Consider the following 10,302-nt stretch of genomic DNA (forward strand, 5'->3'; position numbering starts at 1 on the left):
GCCACTATCACTGAATATAATGAAACAATATCTCCAGAAGTCATCTCAGCTGTTTGGCAGGGGGACAAAGCAGCTAAAGATAAAGAAGTGCCATGGGTGGCTACTCTACAGTTCACCTCAATGGATGATGGTGTGTTGCCAGGAAGCGCTGATACAATCACAACAAATGATATTAGGGTCGCACAGCAAGAAGATGCTACCATCAGTGAAGTGATTAACCTCAAAAGCAGAGGATGGGGTCCAAATAAGAAGGACAAGGAACAAATGGGAATTGAAACAAATAGACAAATACAAGAATACTGACTACAAAAATAGAGGAATGAGCAGCGGCTCCGATCTCTTTATCACCACTTTTGTTTGTTGCCAGGGCCACTTTTGTAGGTAAGATGGCTACCTCTGCCAGCTCAAAGCTCAGCAAAGATGTGAAGCAACGCTACATGGAACTCCCTCAGGGAGACAAAGTCCAGGCCATGTACTTTCGGATCGACGGAACCAGCAAGGGACTTCGGTGTAAAACGAGAACCCTGGACGTCGAACCCAAAAGCATTGAAGATCTGCCTGAATGGAATTTTGATGGCTCAAGTACCTACCAGTCTGAAGGCTCCTACAGCGACATGTTCCTCATTCCATCTGCAATGTTTTGGGATCCATTCCACAAAGACCCAAATAAGCTCATCCTGTGTGAAGTGCTCAAATATAACATGAAACAAGCAGAAACTAACCTTCGGAAATCATGTAAGAAAATTATGAGCATGATAGGGAATCAGCATCCATGGTTTGGGATGGAGCAAGAGTACACCATTCTTGGAACAGATGGACATCCTTTTGGATGGCCCTCTAATGGCTTCCCTGGTCCTCAAGGTCCTTACTATTGTGGTGTGGGAGCTGATAAAGCTTATGGCTAGGATATTGTGGAGGCACACTACAGAGCCTGCTTATATGCTGGGGTGAATATCTGTGGGACAAATGCTGAAGTTATGCCAGCTCAGTGGGAGTTCCAGGTGGGTCCCTGCGAGGGAATTGAAATGGGTGACCACTTGTGGGCAGCTCGGTTTATTCTGCACCGAGTCTGTGGAGATTTTGGTGTCATTGCTTCATTTGATCCCAAACCAATTCCTGGCAACTGGAATGGCGCTGGCTGCGATACCAATTTTAGTACAAAGGAAATGAGAGAAGATGGTGGCTTAAAATACATCGAAGAGGCCATCAAGAAGCTTAGCAAGAGGCATCAGTACCACATCCGTGCCTATGACCCCAAGGGTGGGTTGGACAATGCCAGGCGGCTTACTGGTTATCACGAAACCTCCAACATCAATGAGTTCTCTGCTGGGGTGGCCAACCGTGGAGCCAGCATCCGGATCCCAAGGTCTGTGGGTCAGGATAAGAAAGGGTACTTTGAAGACCATCGTCCTTCAGCCAACTGTGATCCATACAATGTAACAGAAGCCCTAATTCACACATGTCTGCTCAATGAGGAAGGGGAAGAGCCTCAGGATTACAAGAACTAAATGTTACATGGACACTTCAATTTTTTTTTGTAGCTATATTTTTAAAATTGTTGGCCTATTGGTCTAAAGCCAGTATTGTATTTTTGTTTTCTTTCTTATTTGAAGCTTTCTTTTATGACTGTCTCTTTTGTCAACTTTGGGGCTTGAAAGAAAAGACAGTAGCACAGTTCATATGTTGACAGCTTCCTAGCAAACATAAGTTGACAGGTCAACTTAATCTAAAGGAACTAACCACAAATACAAATTAAGCCTGTGTATTAATTTGTAGAAATCTACAATATGCACAAACATCTCTCTAAACTGAAGAAGTTCTAATTGATGTAAACCTTTTATTGTTGACAAATGGGTGCTTATTTCTTGGTATCACTTTCACTCTGGTTTCCTTGTCTGTGGTGGTATCCCACTTTGGAAATTGTCAGTTAAGAGTTTCGGCCCTGGGAAACCATTCATTTGGGCAAGGAGATGCAGAAGGGATTGTAGGGATGTATTTTTGGAGAACGTTCTACCAAAACAAGCTAGTTAAGAGTTGGTTATGCACATTTGTACACTTGAGACTGTTAATTCAGTTAAAGTTTGGCTTTTAAAAACCAATGATAATAATAAAATAATAATAATAATACATTTTATTTATATAGCGCCTTTCCCGTGCTCAAGGCACTTACAGAATATAATAAAGAACGGCAGAATATACAGTATATAGCATTGTACAAACCAGATAAATAAATAAAGAAGATTAAGACAGTAAATTCTGAAAAAAAACAGACAACATAATTGATGGTCTAGCACACACATACAGGTTACATTGGCATCTTGACAGAGAAGTAAACTGAGAGAAAGGTAATAAAGTCAAGTAGAGCTAAAAGCCTTCCTGAACAGATGAGTTTTGAGTTGTTTTTTAAAAGAATTCATGGAGTCGGCTGACCTGATTAATTTTGGTAGGTCATTCCAGAGTCTGGGTGCTATACAGCTGAAGGCCCTGTCACCCATGGAGTGTAGATTAGTGAGGGGCACAACAAGATTACCAGAATCAGAGGACCTTAGTGGGCGGGCAGGCACATAGTGATGGAGAAGGTCACTGATGTAGTTTGGTGCGAGGTTATTTAAAGCTTTGTAGGTTATTAGTAGGATTTTATATTCGATTCTGTAGGACACAGGGAGCCAGTGAAGACGGAGCAGGATGGGTGTGATGTGCTCGCTGTTGCTGGTTCGAGTAAGGACTCTTGCAGCTGAGTTTTGAATAAGCTGGAGCTGTGATATAAGATTAGAAGGGGCACCTGCCAGTAGGGAATTACAATAATCGATGCGGGATGTGATAAAAGCATGGACAAGTTTCTCAGCATTAGAGAAGGAGAGGAAGGAGCGAACACGGGATATGTTACGGAGGTGAAAGTAAGAAAGTTTCTTAATGTGATTTATGTGGGTGGAATAAGTGAGGGAGGAATCAAAAATGACACCAAGATTTTTTACAGTAGAGGCAGGTCTGATGAGATCACTGCCAAGATGGACTGGGAAGGAGCTCATTTTATTAAGTTGCATTTTAGTCCCAATTTGCAGGAGTTCAGTTTTATTGCAATTTAATTTTAAAGAGTTCTGCTCCATCCAGGTTTTAATTTCACTAAGGCAGGTTGTGAGCTGAGAAAGCTCTGATGAAGTTCCACTTTTAACATTGAAGTAGAGCTGGGTATCATCTGCATAAAAATGATAACCCAATCCATAACTACGGATAATATGGCCAAGAGGAAGCATATAAATACAGAAAAGCAGAGGACCAAGGACAGAGCCCTGAGGGACTCCTTGTGTGACTGGCACGGAGTTGGATCTGCTAGTAAAGCACTAAGCAGTTAAAGTATGTTATTTTAATATTTTGTAACATACTCTTTGTGTTGTGTCATTGTAGTCCTTATAATGTATTTTATTGTTTATGTTGTATGGTACTACAGAGTTTTATAAGGATCCAGTTTTAGGGTTTTTTCATCTGTTTAAAAATGGGGGGACTTCTAAACATGAATGTTTCAGCCTGGATCCACTATCTGTTCTGTGTTGAATTTAACATCTGATTTTTTTCAGAAAGAATAACAATTGCTCTTTATGTGCTTGATAGCACTGCATAATATAGTTTTTTTTTTTTTTACATTTAACAAATATTTTATTGGTTCGAAACACCAGGTTCAGTAACTTGCACTGTCTATTCTCCACTGTCTGGCAATGTGATTCATGGCAATGCCATGCTTCCTCATGCAGGCCAATCCACGATAATCAGGGAGGTTTCCTATTTCATAACAAATAGTGTAAACACATTTACTTTGAGTACTTGATTAGAAACCAATGTCCCCAGAACTCGTTAATTTTCCAAGGAAGCAGACAGTTCTGTATCCCCACATTGTGCGTAGATGAGATACTAAATCAAAGCAGTCTGACTATTCAAAGCAGGTGACTCTTTAGCCAGACAGGTAAATATTTATGTCCTGTAGATAGCCATCAGCAATAACCTGTTGCAGAATTTTCCAGAAATTCTGCCTTTTCTTTAAAACACTGGTTTACAGCCCATTACACTAAGCAACACACCGAAATGTCATTTTCTTTAGAAGACTGAATTCTAGCCCATTACATTCACATGCTATATGAAGTTACCATTGAGACATCTCAGCAATTTCTGGTGGGTTCCTAAGGATAAAGCAAGGTTTCCACTGATTAGGTGCTCAGTTCTTACAAAAAGCAATTGGAGAGACAAACCACAAACCAAGCATGAAGTCAAAGGAATTGTCTGTAGACCTTTGAGACAGGATTGTCTCGAGACACAAATCTGGGGAAGGTTACAAAAAAATGTCTGCTGCTTTGAAGGTCCCAATGAGCACAGTGGCCTCCATCATCCGTAAGTTGAAGAAGTTCAAAACCACCAGGACTCTTCCTAGAGCTGGCCAGCCATCTAAACTGAGCGATCAGGGGAGAAGGGCCTTAGTCAGGGAGGTGACCAAGAACCCGATGGTCACTCTGTCAGAGCTCCAGAGGTCCTCTGTGGAGAGAGGAGAACCTTCCAGAAGGACAAACATCTCTGCAGCAATCCACCAATCAGGCCTGTATGGTAGAGTGGCCAGACGGAAGCCACTCCTTAGTAAAAGGCACATGGCAGCCCGCCTGGAGTTTGCCAAAAGGCACCTGAAGGATTCTCTGGTCTGATGAGACAAAGATTGAACTCTTTGGTGTGAATGCCAGGCATCACGTTTGGAGGAAACCAGGCACCGCTCATCACCAGGCCAATACCATCCCTACAGTGAAGCATGGTGGTGGCAGCATCATGCTGTGGGGATGTTTTTCAGTGGCAGGGACTGGGAGACTAGTCAGGATAAAGGGAAAGATGACTGCAGCAATGTACAGAGACATCCTGGATGAAAACCTGCTCCAGAGAGCTCTTGACCTCAGACTGGGGTTCATCTTTCAGCAGGACAACGACCCTAAGCACACAGCCAAGATATCAAAGGAGTGGCTTCAGGACAACTCTGTGAATGTCCTTGAGTGGCCCAGCCAGAGCCCAGACTTGAATCCGATTGAACATCTCTGGAGAGATCTTAAAATGGCTGTGCACAGACGCTTCCCATCCAACCTGATGGAGCTTGAGAGGTGCTGCAAAGAGGAATGGGCAAAACTGGCCAAGGATAGGTATGCCAAGCTTGTGGCATCATATTCAAAAAGACTTGAGGCTGTAATTGCTGCCAAAGGTGCATCGACAAAGTATTGAGCAAAGGCTGTGAATACTTATGTACATGGGATTTCTCAGTTTTTTTATTTTTAATAAATTTGCAAAAACCTCAAGTAAACTTTTTTCACGTTGTCATTATGGGGTGTTGTGTGTAGAATTCTGAGGGAAAAAATGAATTTAATCCATTTTGGAATAAGGCTGTAACATAACAAAATGTGGAAAAATTGATGTGCTGTGAATACTTTCCGGATGCACTGTATAATATGCTGTAGATCTATGTCATTTCTGAAACAACTTTATACAGTACATTTCTGAGATTCAGAAGCATTTGGTACAATCTGGAGTTCAAATCAGGAAACATTAACATTGCAGAGCACACTCACACACACACACAATTGGAGATGACATTTAAAATAAACAAACATGAGGGTGAGGAGAGTGTTCTTCAGCATTATTGTGATTTGGAAGATGCAATAACTACTCTACAAATTTCAACACAAAACGTGTAAGTGAACAAAACAGTACAGCACATTGTACATGGACAGTGCTGGTGACACACTGACAATAGCCAAGGAGTGCAGTTGGGGAGGAGTTACTGAGTCATGTCCTCATTCCCACAGTCACCAGCTCCTCAACAGCTTGCTCAGAATAGTGAAGGTTAAAAGTATAGCATTTACATGCTTGGTACAGAATTCTTGGCAAAATATTTATGAATTATAAGAAACTTATATATTTCACTTACAGATTCCTCTCAGATAATGCAGAACCTCAGTAAATCAGGGTGTGGATAATAAGGAGTAAACCAAAGCATGGATAATTGGGTTTCTACTGCACTTGTGTTTTTTACAAATACAAGAGAAACATTATGCACAACTACCCAGCAGCTCTAATCTACATATACTGGACATATGCAATGAGTCTTCGACCTGGATGTAAAAACTGAGAATGAAGGGACATCTCTTATATCAATAGGCAGATTTGGGGCCCTTTAGGTAAAAGCTCGACCTCCCACTGTTATTTTATTAATCCTGGCAATCTCATGAACTCTTAATGTGTGCTCAGGTTTATAAGTAAGATAAGTTTAGGTAGATAGGCTGAGCCTTGGCCATTTAAGGTTTATATATAAAGGCAAAGCCCTCACTGACTCACTGACTGACTGACTGACTGACTCATCACTAATTCTGCAACTTCCCGTGTAGGTGGAAGGCTGAAATTTGGCAGGCTGATTCCTTACAGCTTACTTACTAAAGTTAGGCAGGTTTCATTTCGAAATTCAGCGCGTAATGGTCATAACTGGAACCTCTTTTTTCACAATATACTGTAATGGACGGCAGCTCAATGGCCGTGGGAGGAGGATTTGAGTGTCACGTCATCACGCCTCCCACGTAATCACGTGAAAAGACTGTGAATGCAGTAGGGACAAATGAAGGAGGAGCCGCAAACAGCGAAGAACAAAAAATTCATTAAACAATTGAGAAGGGAGCGAAACAATAAGAAGCGAGCGAGTGAAGCATACAAGCATGTTCATAAGGGAAACAAAGCACGGTGTAAAACGTAAGTTTAAATTAAGTTTATAGAAACGCTCCCGCTGCGGATTGCAATAACATATTCGCGAGATAAAAGTTTAATGAGAAGACACGAGGTATAAACGAACCACACGCCGTAGCGCAACGTTAGGGGCAACAGTTTCAACCATTCTATGATCTGCTTCTTGCAACTGAAAGACGGCACATGGCGGATATTAGCCGACTTGCTGACCGCAACGTTAGGGGCTTCAACTCTGCCGCTGACGATAGAGATTCGATTCCCGAGAGGGGATGCAGTGAGTGTGTATGCCTGATGAGCCCAGAATTAGGGAGAAACACGTGTCGCATACTCTTTGCATTATTTGAAAGTAAACTATTAAAACCATTCTATGATCAGCTTCTGGGAACAGAAAGAGGGCACGTGGCGGATGTACTTCCTGACCAACCACAAGCGTAACCTGGCAGGTAACCATCCATACAGTCAGATTGTGATTCAGAAAACGAATGCCATGAATGTAATTACTACGATCTACATACTGTCAAATAAATGAAACACACGCCGTAGCGCGACAGCTGTGAAAAGCGAGGTTCACAAAAAAACAGATCCTTAACAAATTGTTATTGGTATATTTTCGATCCGTTTAAAAAAGGTTTTCTTTTCTTCTTAATAAAAAATTAAAAGCAGTACTTCGCCGCAACGAAGCGTGAGAATTTGGCTATATATATCTGCTTTTCACAATTAAAAGAGGGCACGTGGCGGATTTTAGACGACTTCATGACCAAACATAAGTGTTACCTGCCAGGTAGGGTTACCACTTTTAATACAAAAAAATAAGGGACGCATACTGCAGCGGGTGCCACATCCCAGTGCCAACACTTTGCAGACTCTACTTAAAAGACCCGCCCTCCTCACTGGACAGTTAAAAAGACCAATCCAACTAACGATGACATCAAGTATTACCCAATCAAAAGTAGGAAAGGAGGCATCTTCATAAAATGCATGTGGGATGATTTGCATGAGACGTTGCTTTAAAAAAAATGATAAAAAAAATACGGGACAAATCCCGTCCCGTATTGATTCAAAACGGGACGCGCAATTTCATTCTCAAATACGGGACGATTCCGTATTTTAAAGGACGGGTGGCAACCCTACGGAGTGCCAGGTAACCACCCATACAATCAGATTGTGATTCAGACTAGGAATGCAATGAATGTAATTACCCCGATCAACATACAAGGCGAAAGTCTTGCAACATTCAAAGATGATGGTTTGGGATAAGTACACCATAGAACATAAAAGAGCTTATGAAGCCTTGAACCGAAAAAAGGAAGATCTCAGAGATCGTAAAAAAAAAAAATAGGAGGTAATGTCGTTTTACTCGCTGTAGATTTTAGTCAAACATTACCAGTTATTTCACGAGGGAGACCAGCAGAAGAACTCAACGCGTGTTTAAAATCCATGCTTCTCCCACGCTCGGTTATATGTCGCGTGTTCTCGGGTAGGTGCACCAAAAAATGTATACATTTAAGCATGTAATGGGCAAACAAAAAATGAGGTATACCCGAAGGCACTGCAGTAGTACTTAATGTAACTTTACTTCTTAAATGTTAATGTTTTACTGTTTAATAATTTATACGCTTCTTATATGTTGTTCAAATTCTTTTATCAAAATACCAGTGACAGCGCAATGCACGATAACGTGGAGTGAATACACCATACGCATCCGCCCACGGCCGCCCTGGTGTGCGCAGATAGGAGTTGATTCTACAATAAAATAAAATAAAGATAAAAAGAGTAATACAATCATCACCCATAAAGCGGATAGTAGACGTGACGTACTATATGTGTACCAGATTTCAAGTCAATAGGTGAAACGGTTTGCGAGCTACAGGTGATTTAAAATCCTGGACAGACAAACGAATAGCCACGGTAGCAAATTATAGAAGAAGATTTTACTGTTTAATAATTTATATTTATATGAAATGTGCTTCTTATATATTACTTCATATTCTCATATGATAATGATGTTAATGTTGTTTATATTGATTTCTATGTTATTGAAACTGCATGTATGTGTGTATATGTATGTATATATATATATATATATATATATATATATATATATATATATATGTGTGTGTATACATATATGTGTGTATATATATATATATATATATATATAATATATGTGTATGTGTGTATATATATATATATATATATATATATATACTAGCAAAATACCCGCGCTTCGCAGCGGAGAAGTAGTGTGTTAAAGAGGTTATGAAAAAGATATTTATATGAAATGTGCTTCTTATATATTACTTCATATTCTCATATGATAATGATGTTAATGTTGTTTATATTGATTTCTATGTTATTGAAACTGCATGTATGTGTGTATATGTATGTATATATATATATATATATATATATATATATATATATATATATGTGTGTGTGTATACATATATGTGTGTATATATATATATATATATATATATAATATATGTGTATGTGTGTATATGTATATATATATATATATATATATACTAGCAAAATACCTGCGCTTCGCAGCGGAGAAGTAGTGTGTTAAAGAGGTTATGAAAAAGTAAAGGAAACATTTTAAAAATAACGTAACATGATTGTCAATGTAATTGTGTTGTCATTGTTATGAGTGTTGCTGTCATATATATATACATATACACATACACATATATTATATATATATATATATATGACAGCAACACTCATAACAATGACAACACAATTACATTGACAATCATGTTACGTTATTTTTAAAATGTTTCCTTTACTTTTTCATAACCTCTTTAACACACTACTTCTCCGCTGCGAAGTGCGGGTATTTTGCTAGTATATATATATATATATATATATATATATATATATATACTAGGGGGCTCCGCCCCTTGCTCGTTTCACTCGCCCACCCCTGGGTTTGGTTTACCGAATATACAATTTAAAGAGATTGTTATTCTCATGGGAATTGTTACATATGCATTATTTTCACTTTTACTTTAAAACAATATTTGGAATAAACTTTTCTTCAAGATCGCATTGAATTTTGATTCTGTGTTTGGACTTTCATCGTGACAATGCAATGTATAACTGCCTGTGAGTGAATAGCATTTCTTTCTCCCTAATAGATAAAACGACTTTTTTGAATGTTTGTCCATGCTATTTCTTCTTTGCTTTCTCGTTGACGTGTCATCTAGAACGTATACAGATTGTCCTGATAAAATTTATAAGAGCTGAGAGCGCAGGAAGTGTGTCTGTCAAAAGCATTTACTCGAGTGAGGTTAGATGACCATGGTCTTGTTTGAAAATAGCTGTAAGTAGAGCGTTGACTTGAAAGAATCTCATGTTAAAAGTCTCCGTCACATGGGACTTCATACCGCGCCAACGTCTTTGGAATCTTTTAATTCTCGCTGGCAACATGAATTAGACGACCTACAAGTCTCCAACTTAAAGTTTAAATCTGAACAATATATTTAATCTCTTTTCGCTTTTCCGTTATTTCACAGAGTAATAATTTCCATTTTTTTGCGCTAA

At 39.4% G+C, this 10,302-nt stretch overlaps 1 pseudogene; it reads left to right on the forward strand.

The window, feature by feature from the left end:
- Window positions 1-289: 289 nt before the first annotated feature.
- Window positions 290-1,973, forward strand: LOC114665870 (glutamine synthetase-like; annotated as a pseudogene).
- The last annotated feature ends 8,329 nt before the right edge of the window (window positions 1,974-10,302 follow it).

The sequence above is a fragment of the Erpetoichthys calabaricus genome, chromosome 15 (assembly GCF_900747795.2).
Source record: "Erpetoichthys calabaricus chromosome 15, fErpCal1.3, whole genome shotgun sequence".
Classification (NCBI taxonomy): Eukaryota; Metazoa; Chordata; class Cladistia; order Polypteriformes; family Polypteridae; genus Erpetoichthys; species Erpetoichthys calabaricus.